Raw genomic sequence first — 15,685 nt, forward strand, 5'->3', positions numbered from 1 at the left:
CCATTGTGGCTGTAGGAGTGATTGAATGAAGGTAAGGCAAGAGGTGCAGGGGTTCCGAAGGGTAGGCAAAGCCAGCAGTCTTGAGCGGTGTTTGGTTGGGAGATATTGAGCAGAGTAAAGGAAGCTTCAAGGATATCAAAGGTTAGAGTATCTAAATCTAGTTTTTCAGATTTTGGCAAGGCTAAGGGGTGATACTCAAGACGAGGGAATGTGTTTTTTATTATGTTTTCGACTCTTTCTCTCACCATTATTTGGCGAGCTTGATCCTGGGAGCCTCCTCCATCTGAGACATCTACTGGGGGGGTCTTAGACCAGCAGATTGTATCTCCCTGGTTGCCGGGACACCCGGCTTGAGTAAGCTTATTATTTCCAAGAGGGGAAGGGTTATTACCTATACCCCTTCTCACCACCCATCTTAACCCCTTACCCTTACCCTTTCCCCTCCCCCGCCCTGTTTACCTAAAGCCGCCAGCATCCCATGGAGGCGCAGGACTGGTTAGCCAATGACGGGCAACGGGATTGGCCCCCCAGTCAACCTAAGACAGGGACACGGCCTTTTGCTGCTGGCTTCCTCATGACGGGTAAGACTGGCCTTGTGCATGGCACGGGCATTGCCCGGCTGGGCACAATCCCGACCTAAAACAGGCACAGTCCCCCTCCCTCCCCAATCAAGCATTTCGGTGGAGCTTAATAAAAACAGAGGGGGAGATGTGGGAGTGCGAGCCACCGTTGCTAAGCCAACCGGCAACAGGCGTGTGCACAGCCTGAAGCCGCAGTTCAGGGTGGCTGGAACAGGCGACCACGCCCTCAGCCTGGTACTGGCGAAGCCCCCTCAGCCTACCCGGGCAAGATACATCAATAACAGTCGCCTCCCACTATCTCCCTCCTAGCCTAACATCTGGTCGGCTCTCACTTCCCCTTTCCCCTCCCCTGTTCCAAACCTCTCAGCTAGCCCTCTGCCTAGCAACCGCTTAAAATCACCTATCAGAAAGCAGTACCCGCCTGCACCTATCAAATCTCTCCACGCAGTCCCTAACCCTATAAAACCGTATCCCCTTCCGCAATAAAGCAGACTTGTGCCATCAGCCTGTCTCCGCGACTCCTTCCTGGGTCGTGCGCCCTCCACGCCTTCGGAGCCCCCGAGGGAAGCCTCAGCGGCCGAACGAGGCTTTCTTCCCCATGCCAGGGACCCCGCTCGTCCCGCAACAGGGACCCCGCTCGACCCATAACAGGGACCCCGTTTCGTCCCTCATTTATTTCAAAATGTTAAATATTATAAAAAAATGATTGATAACTGTTTTAGTTTGCTAAAGGTTGCCAACCAAAAATGGGTTGGCTTTTACAATGGGCATTCATTAATGTTAAGCTTACAGTTCCAAGGCTGTGAAGTGTCCAAATCAAGGCATCATCAGAATATGCTTTCACCCCAAGCTGCAGTTGTGGATGACCATGCACATGGCAGTATCTGCTAGTCTTTCCCCTCTCCCCAGGCCTCATTGCTTTCAGCTTCTGGTTTCAGTGGCTCTTCTCAGCTCCTATGTCCCATTGATTTCAGTTTCTGGCTCCCAGGCCTTCTCTGTCAGTTTTTGTGTATTTCTCTCTGAGCTCTTGCATGTTTCTGCATGTTTCTTCCATTTATAAAGGATGCCAGTAAGAAGACTAACACCCACCCTGGGCCACACAATCTAATCGAATCCCTTTAACTTAAGTAATTTAACCAAAATTTCCTACCTAAAATAGACTGACAAACACAGGATTGAATTAGCTTTAAGAACAGGAGTTTCTGAGTCCACAAAAGCATCAAACTATCAAACAGTCGATTGTTAAATTTTGCCTCCTCTTATTAAAATATTCATTATAAGTAGGTGCAAACATCTTACCACTTCAATATGTTCTCTAGTGTAACAGGACTTGTTGCTTTATATAATGAAATAAATGTTAGTTTAGACTTTGTCTCATTTCTTATTTTTTCAATGCCTAGAATAATGTCTGGTACTTAGAAGTCCTCAATACATATTTTTGAATGAATAAACTAATTAAAATATAAATAAGGGATCTTCAATGATATAAACATTTCAATAAACTAATTCTTTTTTATCCTTACTCCTAAGCATTTCCTTTGTTCATTTTCCAAATGAGAGGTAAAACAGACAAACAACAAATATTTGGATTTCCATGAAGCAAAACCCACTAAAAATAAATTTTCAGGTCTAGAAAGCAGATATAAAAATAGAGGGAGAATTTCTAGGAAGGGAGTATGATCTTTAATAATATGACAGGGAGGCATATCAAGGGGGGAGAAGGATATGAAAAAGGAATTTCCCTCTACTGGTAGATAGGGAGTAAAGATGACAATCAGGGCTGGATGCAAAGAGGCCTCTGTGATGGGAAGAACAGTTATGTAAGTAATGAGGATTTTTAAATTAGAGATGTTGTAGGTTTACAAAAAAATCATGCAAAAAACGCAGAGTTCCCATATATACCCCATCCATTATCATCTTGCCTTAGTGTGGTACCTTTATTGCACTTGAAAATTATTATGATTCTACTATTAAGTAATGGAAAATTTTTAAGGGTCATTCTTAGTCTTTGGGAGCTATGTAATTGGTAAGCGTCATCCTATATATTCTCATATTCCCTTTACATTGATGTTCTGAAGGTATAGGGGTTAGAAGGGTATCTCTGAGGCTATTCATACTAGAGATGCCATGAACGTCTTGGCGCATATACCTTTGTGCACTTTCAAAATATTTCCTTAGGATAAATTTCTGATAAAGAAATAGTGTTTCATTTCTTTTTAGACACATATTGCAAAATGTTTACCCAGAAATATATGTAAGGTTTTATATTCTCATTATTAATATATGAGCATCCTTATCCAAGAATGTGATCAAAATTATTGTGCATGTGTGTAAATCTCCATTAACTTGATATGTGAAAAATTGTGCCTCATTGATTTCATCTACAAGATGTTCAGTTTTTGAACCAGTTAATTACAGTGTTATGGCCATCTGAGAGGGTCTCATGTAGGGACTGATGCAGGACATTATATATCCTGCCATAACCCCCTGAATGGACTGGGGGAGAGTGCAAACTACAATGTCAACTATAATCCATGTGGTGTAGCAGTGCTCCAAAATGTATGCAATGAATGTGCCACACTGATGGAAGAGGTACTAATGTGTGAGGAGTGGTGGGTGTGGGGACTGGGGTATATGGGAATCTCTTATATTTTTTAATGTAACATTTTGTGTGATCTATGTATCTTTTTTAAAAAGACAATAAAAAATAATAATAAACAGAAAAGCAGGCAAACAATCAAGAAAAAAAAATCACAGGTGCCTAAATCCCCAAAAGTTAGGCCTTCCTTTTTCAGTTTCATTTGTCCCACTGTTGAGGAAAGGGGAAAGTAGAAAAATTTTCAGAAATTAAAAATAGGATATGGAAGGATTTGACCCATCCTGCAGCATTCACATTTTTCAGCTAGTAAAAATTAATTTCCGTAATATTTTCACAGTTGTTTCAACTCTCTCCTATAATATATGAGAGTCCTTCACAGGGGCTACTAATCTCAGTGCACTAAGTCACAATGTCACTATCAAAATATTATTTATTTTCTACCCCAAGAAATGTTACATCATTATGACTCCATGAATTTTAAAAAAATACAGACTAGTGTCTCACTGCTGGTGACCCCAGATTTATGTATAGAAAGGGCACTCAGATCCTGTGATCTGGTTGGAAGGGAGAATTAGAGGACTTTGACTGAAGCTACATTTGCATAGTGTGAAAACTAAATTCTTAACATACATGTAGTGGATTGAATTGTGTACCCAAGTTTGGACATGTTCTTGATCTTGGTCAGTAGTCTAGTGGGTGTGGACCCTTTTAAACAGGATCTCTTGAAGTTGCTTCAGTGAAAGTGTGGCACAACTGAATTAGTTTGGGCTTTAATCAAGATTTCTGGAGTCCTTTATAAGCAGAATGAAATTCAGACATAGAGAAAAAACACCATGAGAAGCCAGAAGTCAATGCAACCAGTCTTTAGGGAGTCTTTAGGGAGAAAGCGTTGCCTGGCTGAGGCTTGATTTTAGACTTCTCCTAGCCTCAAAGCCATGCCCTGATGAATTGCTGTTGTTTAAGCCAGCCCATTGTGTCATATTTGTTTTAATAGCTGGGAAACTAAGACAGCGACAATATGCAAACATTTTATTTGACTTTTCTTTCTAGTATCTATGTATGTGTTTACTTATTTATTCCTTTTTTATTTGAGAAGCTTTGAGTTAACAAAACAATCTTGCATTCCACAGGATTCCCATACATTCCTCCACCACCAACACCCTACATTGTTGTGATAAATTTTACAAATGATGAAAGAACATCATCATATTACAGCTATCTATACTCCATAGCTTGTGTTTGGTGTCTTTTTCCCACAAATCTTCCTATTGTTAACTCCATGTATTAATATTGTATATTTGTTATAGTTAACATGAAGGAACATTCTAATCTTTGTACTGTTAACCACAGTCCATTATCCACCTTGGGGTTCACTGTGTAATATGGTCCTCTGCCACCCCATTATTAACCCTTACCATTGACATTTTTATAATTTTTTATTTTAAAAATTTGCCATTTTTATAAAAATATGACAATATTAATGTTAACTGTAGTCTATATGTTATATCAGTTGTATTTTTCCCATGTATCTCCATATTCCTAACACGTTCTATTGGGGAACATTCTTTTATTTGTACTGTTAACCACAATCATCATCCACTACTGAAACCACTGTCTTACAGCCCCTAAATTATCATCTAGCTTTCTTTCAATTAACATTAACCTCCCTACACTATCCTATTCAGACACAATCACATTTATAAATCAGCAGTGTTGATTATATTCACTATAATCTGTTACCATCAACTCTAGCCATTTCCCCACATTTACAATCCCCCTTTTTAAACATTCTACATACATTAAGCATCAGCCCCCTCTCTTAACCCACATACTGTTGCCTAATAATCCATACTACATAGTTTAACAACATGAGTTTACTCATAGTATTTAGTTCATATTAGTGAGAACATACATTATTTGTCCTTTCACGTCTGGCATATTTCACTCAACTTAATGTACTCAAGTTTCATCCATGTTGTCATATGTATCTCAAGTTCCTTTCTTCTTACAAATGAATAGTATTCCATCATGTGTATATACAACATTTTGTTTATCCATTCATCAGTTGATGGATACCTGGGTTGTTTCCATCTTTTAGCAATTGAGACTAATGCTACTATGAAAATCAGTGTGTAAGTGTCTGTTCACATCCTTGCTTTCAATTCTTCTGAATTTATTCCTAGTAGTAAGATGCCAGGACAATATGGCAGTTCTATATTTAGCTTCCTGAGGAAACACAAAACTGTCTTCCACAGAGGCTGCACTATTTTACATTTCCATTATTAGAAAAGGAGTGTTCTATTTCTCTGCATTCTCCCCAACACATGTAGTTTTCTGTTTTGTTTTGGGTGGGTTTTTTTAAATTTTTTAAAAAATAATGGCCATTCTTTAAAGTGTGAATTGATATCTCATTGTAGTTTTCGTCTGCATTTCCTTAATAGCTAATGATATTGAGTATCTTTTCGTATGCCTTTCGGATATTTGTAGTTCTTAGGAAAAATGTCTGTTCAAGTCTTTTGCCATTTTTAAATTGGGTTGCTCATCTTTTTTTAAAAATTTTTTTAAACAGATCAATTTTATTGATACGTTAATAAAGCATACAATGTATCCAAAGTGTACAATCAATAACATTGGTGTAATCACACAGTTGTACATTCATAACTTCAATCATTAATAAACAATTCCATTATTTCAGGAATAATAAATAAAAAACAGACCAATAAACAAGGAAATTCCTCACCTCTCAATCTCTCTGTTTCCCCTGATGTACAAAGCTGCTATTTCTAACTATTCTTGCACAATAATTTATTTGTTTATTAAGCAGTTTTATTGAGATGTACTCACATACATCTTCATATGATATATCTGAAGTGTATAAGCAACGGGTTTTTTTAAATTGTTAAAAGTCCTTTATTGTAAAATTATAAAATAAATAGAAAAAGAGATTGAAAGAAATTACAAATTTTAAAATAGATTGCAAGGCCAGGTTAGATTTAATATAATCAGTTATAAAATAGTATAGCAAGAAGCATTTATAAATGTAAATAATAATTTAAATATAATAGAAATTATTTATAACATAATTCTAATTTTTATATTATAGCTCTAACATAATCTCTGGGAATGAAATAAATTATTGGCTTAGTTACTTAATTTCCATTTAGGCCATAATTATTTCTAGATAATCAAATTCCTATTTGGGAATTCTTCACATCTTATTGGAATGAATTGCAGCAGATAAGAATTTGCCAAATCATAATTTTATGAAGCAAAAAAACTCAAAATCTTGTTCAACAGTCCTCATGCTACACCATTATTGATCCAGATAATTTTAATTAAAGAGTATGAAGAAGAAAGGGTTAAAGAAAAATGAAGTATCCAAAAACATATATCTTCTCCAGTCCTCAATTAAAGGCAGGTGTTTATTTTTTATGAAGAAAATTATAGACTGCTGATGACGAACAATTTGCCAGTTGTACTGAGTAATTAGTGTTCATATACTATAATGTTGTTTTTTTACATTTATCTGGTCTATTCCAGCTCCTTTTTGGTTACTATTTGCATGGAATACCTTTTTCAAACCTCTCACTTTTAACCTGGTTGTGTCCTTACATCTAAGGTAGGTCTCTTGTAGACAACATATAAACATCTCGTTTTCTATCCATTCTATCGGTCTGTCTTTTGATTGGGGAGTTCAGTCCATTAACATTCAGTATTATTACTCTAAAGGCATTACTTACTTCATCCATTTTGTCCTTTGGTTCTCTGTTGTCACATTGTTCTATTACCTGCCTTCTTATCCTTGCTAATAATCTTCATTTCTAAACTCTTCTCCAAATCTCTCACCCTTTTTTTTTTCCTTTCAGGCTGCAGCACCTTCAGTAGTATCTCTTGTAATCTGGTCTTTTGGTAACATATACCATCAGTTTTTGTCTTTGAAGACTTTGAATTCACCCTCATTTTTGAAGGACATCTTTGCCAGATATAGAATTCTTTGCTGTCAGTTTTCTCTTCCCATATTTTCCATACTTTCTTCTCTCCTCTCTGGTTTCTGAAGAGAGGTTGGCACTTAATCCTATCGAGTTTTTCTTGTATGCGATGCTTTGCTTTTCTCTTGCTGCTTTCAGAATCCTCTTTTTATTTCTGATATTTGCTATTGTGAATAGTAGCTGTCTTTGGGTAAGTCTATTCAGATTTATTCTGTTTGGAGTGTGTTGTCCTTCTTGGATATTGATATTTATGTCCTTCATAAGGGTTGGGAAGTTCTCAGTCATTATTTCCTCAAATATTCTTTCTGCCCCCTTTCCATTCTCTTTTCCTTCTGGGACACCGATAATGTAAATATTTCTGCATTTCACATTGTCATTCAATTCCCTGAGACTCTCTTCCATTTTTGCCATTTTCTTCTCTTTCTGTTCTCCTGTCTTTTCCAGTTCAGATGTCCTGTTTTCAAAATCACTAATTTTGTTTTCAATTAATTTCAATTAATTCTCTTATGTGCCTCAAATGTATTTTTCGTTTTAATTTTTTTTTCAAATGTATTTTAATTTCATCCATCATGTCTTTCATTCCATAAGGTCTGTTACTTTTCTTTGCAGGCTTTCAAATTGTCCTTTATGCTTTCCCAATATCTTCTTAATATCCTTTATTTCTTTAGTCATATTTTCTATAAATTCTTTGATGTGATTTAGGAAAGTTGTGAGATTATCACTGATTAATTGTCTTAAATCCTGTACCTCTTCAGGATATTTGGTTTGTTCTTTTGGCTGGGCCATCTCTTCTGTTTCCTAGTATGCATGTAATTTTTTGCTGATGTCTAGGCATCTGAATAAGTTAGTGAATTAGCCAAATTCTCTTTCTTGCATATTGGGATTTTTTCACATCTCTTCTTTGATATTTGGTTCAACTTATTCTCATCTCAAATTTCCCAGCTTAAGTTTTCAAAATCAGGCCAGAACTCACTAGTGAGGTGCAGATTTTCTCCCAGGGATCGGATACAGAGAGCATGAAGTTTTTGTCCATGTAATTTCCAGACTGGCCAGTAGATGGCATTGGTCAACACACCTTCCCATGGAGGTGTTTCTGTCTTGGCTTACCTGTGTTCCTGTGTTGAAGCTCCAGATCAGAGATTCGAAATGGGTTCTGCTGGCCCAATTCATTGAAGAAAAGCAACCCAACCTCCCCTCCCTTTTCCCTTGAAATATCTGGAAGAGAAAGATGTCTGTTCCCCTCTCAGTTGGCTGCAGTGAACCAGCTGTTTTACCCCAGATTAATATCTTGGGAATTTGGGATGGAGCCCCTTCCTGGCCACCCCAGGGGCTTGGTAATTCATTTTTGTCATTTTGGCTTCTTTGTCTCTGTCCCTCACCCTTCTGGGAATTGTGAGGCACTGTCTTGGTCTGCTGACCCCCAAAGCATATCCCTCAAATAACTCTTGGCTCTTTGACTACGTTTTTGTGAGAACATTCAGCTCTGTTAGTCCATGCCATCTTCCCATAATCCTCTGGGCATCTTTTTATTTTTGAGTTGTAGTATCTCTTTATAAAGCAAGGAGATCAAATCCTGATAAGATATGTGGTTTCCAAATATTTTCTCTCATTGAATAGGCTGCATTTTCACCTTCTTAAAAAAAAAAAAGTCATTTGAAGCACAAAAGTGTTTAATTTTGAGGAGGTACGATTTACATATTTTTTGTTGTTGCTCATGCTTTGGGTATAAGGTTTGAGAAGTCACCATTTACCGCAATAGCTTGAAGATGTTTCTCTATATTTTCTTCTAGGAGTTTTATGGTTCTAGCTTTTATATTGAGATCTTTGATGCATTTTGAGTTAATTTTCTGTATAAGGTGTAAGATAGGGGTCCTCTTTCTTTCTTTTGGATATGGATATCCAGTTTTCCCAGTACCATTTGTTGAATAGATTGTTCTGGTCCAGCTTGGTGTGTTTAACAGCCTTGTTGAAAATCTTTTTTCCATAGATGTGAGAGTCTATTTCCAAATTCTCAACTCAATTCCATTGGTCTATTTGTCTATCTTTATGCCAATACCATGCTGTATTTTACCCCTGTAGCTAAGTAATGTGTCCAGAGTCCTCCAACTTTGTTCTTTTTTTAAAAGACATTTTTGGCTAGTCAGGTCCTCTTACACTTCAAAATAAATTTGATAATTGGTTTTCCCATTCTTTAAAATAATGCTGTTATTGAGATTGTTATTTTTATTGATATTACATTGATTCTGTAAATCAGTTTAAGTATAATTGACATCTTAATGATATTTTGTCTTTCAATCCATGAACTCAGAATGTCTTTCCATTTCTTAAGGTTTTTGGTTTCTTTTAGCAAGATTTTGTCATTTTCTAAATACAGTTCTTCTATGTCCTTGGTTAAGTTTATTCCTAAATATCTTATTCTTTTAGTCACTATTGTAAATGAAATTTTTTCTGACTTACTCCTCTAATTTCTCATTAGTAGTGTATAAAACATTACTAATTTTTTCCTCTTAGTCTTGTATCCTGCCACTTTGCTGAACTGGTCTATTAGTTCTAGTAGTTTTGTTATGGATTTTTCAGGATTTTGTAGGTATAAGACCATATCCTTGTGAACAGCAAAAGTTTTATTTCTTTCTTTGATATTCAGACACACTTTATTTCTGTTTCTTGTCTAATTGCTTTACTTAGAGCTTCTAGCACATAGTGAATAAAGGTGGTGGCAGTGGGCATCCTTGTCTTGTTCCCAATCTCAGCAGGAAAGTTCTCAATCTTTCACCATTGAGTACAATGATAGCTATTGGTTTTTCATATATGCACTTTACTGTGTTGTGAAAGTTCCTTTCTAGTCCTTTCAGTGTGATTTTATCAAGAAAGTATGCTATAAATCATCCCAAGGAATAGAGTCTGCAACTGCAAGCAAGATAGTCCCATCCATCTGCCCCATGGGATCTAAGCCCCCTCTCAATTAGAGGCAGAGTGGGCATCAACTTCCCAGAATCCTCAGGATTGAGGAATGAACAATGGACTAGAGTAGACTTACTGTTATACTACTATAGACTTATTGTAATTGTAGCAATGAAAGAACTCTTATCACTGATGTGGAGACAGTGGCCACTGGAGGTTCTGAGAGGACAGAAAGGGAAAAATAGATGTAATATGGGGACATTTTCAGGACTTGAGAACTGTCCTGAATGACATTGCAATGACAGATACAGGCCATTATATATCTCATTGTAACTTACAAAATACTGTGGGAGAGAGTGTAAACTATAGTGTAAAGTATAATCCATGCTCAGTGGCAATGCTCCAAAGAGTGTTCATCAATTAAACAAATGTACCACACTAATGAAAGATGTTGTTAATGTGGGAAAATGTGCAAGACATAAGGAGTGGGGCATTTGGGAATCTCCCATATTTTTTATTTAACAGTTATGTAATCCAGTATCTTTTTTTAAAAAAAATTTAAGAATATTATAAAAAAGAAGGATGCTGTAATTTGTCAAATGCTTTTTTAATCTTTTTTAAAATTGTTATTGTATTTTTAAAGATATATAGATCACAAAAACTGTTACATTAAAAAATATAAGGGGTGGGGGCAGTGGGGATGAATGGGGATCTCATATTTTTTGAATGTAATATTTTTTAAAAAATGAATAAATTGAGTAGAATTTGGAAAAAATATATATATAAGAGGTTCCCATATACCCCACACCCCACACCATCCACTCCTCCCACATCAACAACCTCTTTCATCATTGTGGCACATTCATTGCATTTGGTAAATACATTTTGGAACACTGCCGTACTGCCTGGATTATAGTTTACATTGTAGTTTACACTCTCCCCCATCCATTCAGGGGGTTATGGCAGAATATATAATGTCGAGCATCTGTCCCTGCAATATCATTTAGGACAACTCGAAATCCCGAAAATGCCCCAACATAACTTCTCTTCTTCCCTCTCCCTGCCCTCAGCAACTCCCATGGTCACTATCTCCACATCAATGATAGAATTTCTTCCATTGCTAGAGTAACAATACTTCTTTAGTAGAATACCAATAAGCCCACTCTAATTCATATTTCAATCCTCCATCTGTGGTCCCTGGGATCGTGATGTCCACTCCACCTCTATATCGAGAAGGGACTTAGATTACGCATGACTGATGGATGTGATTCTCCTGCAGCTCTAGGCCTAGTTCAAATTTCAGGCACACTGGCTCATAATCATAGTCATCAGTATCAAATGTTCATCATTGGACCATCCTTATTCACTTGTCTTTGCCCTTGCACTTGGCGGATTGTTGCTGTTCCATTGGGGAATGTAATAGAGCTCCCCTGACTAGGAACTCAGCACTCCCTCAGTTGTCATTTGTAACTCTACCTACTATGACAATACCCAATGAATATCTGAATATTTTACTATACCCTATATACATGCCCTGTGAGCTGATGCCTACATGAGCAAAATCTATGATGAAGTGGAGGTAAATAGTTGTGCAGGAAAGGGATAAGATGGGGGCATAGGGATACTATTGGGTGGGGATTTTCAGGTTTGAGGTGGGCTAGGGTTGGGAGGATGGGTCAGATAGTGCAAGGAATTGGGGAGAGGGTTGAGGGGAGCACATGAACACGGAAGATTTTCAGGTATGTGGTTGAAACTATAATGTTGAGAAAACTCTTTAGAAAATAAAATAAAGAAGGGTTACTTGTTTAAGGTGCTTAAAGGGGGTTATCTGGCACAGGGGCAGGCTTCTAAAGAGTGTGAATGCTCATCTTGCCATAGTGTGTTATATCATTGGGTGGAGACCCATACAATTAGTGGGTAGGTGTACCCCCATCCTGGGAGGCCTGATATTCTCAAACAGAGGGAAGAGTGTCTTTCAAGATCATTGATGGCTCCCAATTGGGAAGACAGTCTATTGTGCCAAGCCCTCAACATTGTTGCAAGTATCTATGAATCTGTTCCTTCAAGCATTAAAGTTTGGTTGTCACTATGGGCCCTGAGGGGAGGGGAAGAAAGGAATAGAATTGATGGAAGTGGGGGTAACTGAGGAGCAATGGAAGTATTCCACAAAATAGTGCAATTGGATATAGGGCATGTTAAATTTCACTAAAAATTTATAAAAGTGTATAGTCTAAAATGTAAACCATACTGTAAACCATAATGTAACTAAAAATTTAGGAAAGTTTACAGTCTAAAATATAAACCATAATGTAAACCAAAATAGAACCATGGTTAGTAGCTATGTTTCAATATCTGTACATCAGCTGTAACAAATATAACATGAACATGTAAAAAGATAATTGTTGGGGAAGGAGTAAAAGGGGTTGATGTTGGCTATATGGGAGTCCCCTATATTGTATATATGACTTCACTGTGATCTAAAACTTTTTTAAGACAAAATTTAAAATTAGAAAAGGATGTAGAAACTAAGGAAGGAATGAAAGAGATTGCCTTGCCAGTGTACATACAGGGCAACACCTCTTACAGTGATGAAAGGCAAAACATCAAAAACAAAGTTTTACATCAAATATTTTTACTACATCAATTGATATGATCATGTAATTTTTCTTCAATTTATTAATGTGGCTTATTACACTAATTGGAATTTCTTATGTTGAACCACCCTTTCATATCTGGGGCAAAACCCATTTGATCATGGTGTATAATTCTGGTAACATGCTTTTGGATTAGGTTTGCAAATATTTTTTAAGGATTTTTGCATCTATATTATTAGAAAAATTGGCCTGTAATTTTCTTTTTTGTGGTATCTATATCTGGCTTTGGTTAGGGTGATGTTGGCTTCATAAAATGAGTTTGGTAGCATTGTTACTGTTCAATTTTTTGGAAGAGTTTGAGCAAGATTAGTGTTAGACCTTCTTTGAACAATTGGCAGAATACACCTGTGTAACCATCTGGTCCTGGGCTTTTCCTTTTTGGGAGATTTTTGATGACTGTTTAAATATTATTATTTCTGTTTGGTGTGCTGAGGTCTTCCATTTCTTCTAGTGGTAGTGTAGGTTATTCGTGTGTTCCCAGGAATTTGTCTATTTCATCTACGTTGTCTCGTTTGTTAATATACAGTTTTTCATTGTGCCCTCTAATGATTTCTCTTATTTCTTCAGGGTCAGTCAAAATGTCCCCTCTCATTTTGTTGATTTTCTTGAAGAATCAGCTTTTGGTTTTGTTCATTCTCTTTCTTTTTTTAAATTTTCAATTTCATTTATTTCTGCTCCAATTTTTATTATTTATTTCCTTCTGCTTGCTTTGAGATTAGTTTGGTGTTCTTTTTCCACTTGTTCCAGGTGTGCAGTTAGGTCTTTAATTTTAGCAGTTTCTTCTTTTTTAATGTAAGCATAAGACTATAAATGTCCCTCTTGGCACTGCCTTCACTGCATCTCATAGGTTTTCTTTTCATTTTTTATTACAGAAATTGTGAGCTTACAAAACAATCATGTATAATGTGCAGAATTCCCATACATCGCCTCTCCACCAGCTTCTTATATATTGTTGTGGAACATTTGCTACAGATTTTTTTTGCATTTTTTATAATTAATTTTTATTTTTAAAGAACCTTTAGATTACATAAATGTTACATAAAAATATAAGGAATTCCCATATGCCCCACTCCCTCCCACTCCCACACTTTCCCACATTAACAACATCTTTCATTAGTGTAGTACATTTGTTACAATTGATGAACCTATATTAAAGCATTGCTACTAACCATGAACTACAGTTTACATTATAGTTTACACTTCATCCTGCACAATTTTGTAAGTTATGACAAAATATACAATGGCCTGTATCCATCACTGCAGTGTCATTCAGGCCAAATCAAAGTCCCAAAAATGCCCCCATATTATACCTATTCTTCCCTCTCTAATCTCTCAGAACCTCTGGTGGCCAGTGCCTTTATTTTTTTTTTTTTTTTGGTTTGTTTTGTTCTGTTTTTTTTTTTTTTTGTCTTTATTTATTTTTTTAATGTTACATTAAAAAAAATGAGGTTCCCATATACCCCACCCCACTCCCACCCCACTTCTCCCATAACAACAACCTCTTCCATCATCATGGGACATTCATTGCACTTTGTGAATACATCTCTGAGCACTGCTGCATCATATGGTCAATGGACCACATTATAGTTTACACTTTCCCCCAGTGGGTCATGGGAGGACATACAATGTCCAGTAACTGTCCCTGCAGTACCACCCAGGATCGCTCCAAGTACTGAAAATGCCCCCATATCACATCTCTTCTTCCCACTCCCTACCCTCAGCAGCCACCATGGGCACTTTCTCCAAATCAATGCTACATTTTCTTTGATTACTAATCACAATAGTTCATGAATAGAATATCAGTAAGTCCACTCTAATCCATACTCTATTCCTCCATCCTGTGGATCCTGGAATGGTTGTGTCCACTTCACATCTATATCAAGAGGGGGCTTAGATTCCACATGGATGATGGATGCAATTCTCCTTCTTTCAGTTGTAGGCACTCTTGGCTCCATGGTGTGGTGGTTGACCTTCTTCACCTTCATGTTAGCTGATTGGGGTTAGTCCAATAAACCAGAGAGTAGGAGTTGCAAGTCTGTCGAGGCTCAAGGCCTGGCTATCACATGGACAGTCCAGAGATTCAGGTCCCCTGAGTATACACTAAACCCCAGCACCAACCACAGGTCTGGTAAAAGTAACAGGAGAGGCTTGTGAACAAAGGTCACATCTGAGTCCAACTCCATCACACAGAAACACAAACTCCAAAGTAGGGCCAAATGACATGGCACTGAACTCCATCTGCCATGACCATAGAACATGTGGGTCTCTGTAGCCCTCAGAAGAACCAATACCTGGGGTTGTATCTCCTTTATCTGTCTCTGGGACTCTGCTGAGGTGTGCATAAGGGTGACACCTCTGATGACCTCCCAGCTCTTTTTTGGAGACTCAGAGCCATATAAACTCATTTGTCCTTTCCATTTCCCCCTTTTATTCAAGGTCAAAAAGCATTTTCAACTCTTTATATTATACGTAGGCTGAGATAGTCTGCTGGTCTGAGTTGACTCTTTATTCAAGGTCATTTTCTAGTTACATCATCAGCTGGTACTTGGTAGTAATCCCTTGGTGCCAGGGAAGCTCATCCTCGGGAGTCATGTCCCATGCTGGAGGGAAGGCAATGCATTTACATTCTGAGTTTGGCTTAGAGATTGGCCACATTTGAAAAACATGCAGGGTTTCAGGAAGTAACCCTTAGGCACCCTGCAGTTCTAGGCCTTGTTCTTATTTCAGGTACACAGGCTCACAAGCATAGTCATTAGTATCAAGGGCTCATTGTTGGACCTTCCTTCTTTTTTGGTTTTTGCCATTGTACTTGGGGGATTGTTGCTATTCCATTAGAGAATGGATAGAGCTCCCCTGGCTAGAAACTCAGCACTCCCTCAGTTGTCATTTTTAACTGTAACCATTATCAAAATATCCAAACATTTTTAAGTACCCAGGATATATGCCCTGGAGAACTCCCTG

The sequence above is a fragment of the Dasypus novemcinctus genome, chromosome 3 (assembly GCF_030445035.2).
Source record: "Dasypus novemcinctus isolate mDasNov1 chromosome 3, mDasNov1.1.hap2, whole genome shotgun sequence".
NCBI classification, from domain to species: domain Eukaryota; kingdom Metazoa; phylum Chordata; class Mammalia; order Cingulata; family Dasypodidae; genus Dasypus; species Dasypus novemcinctus.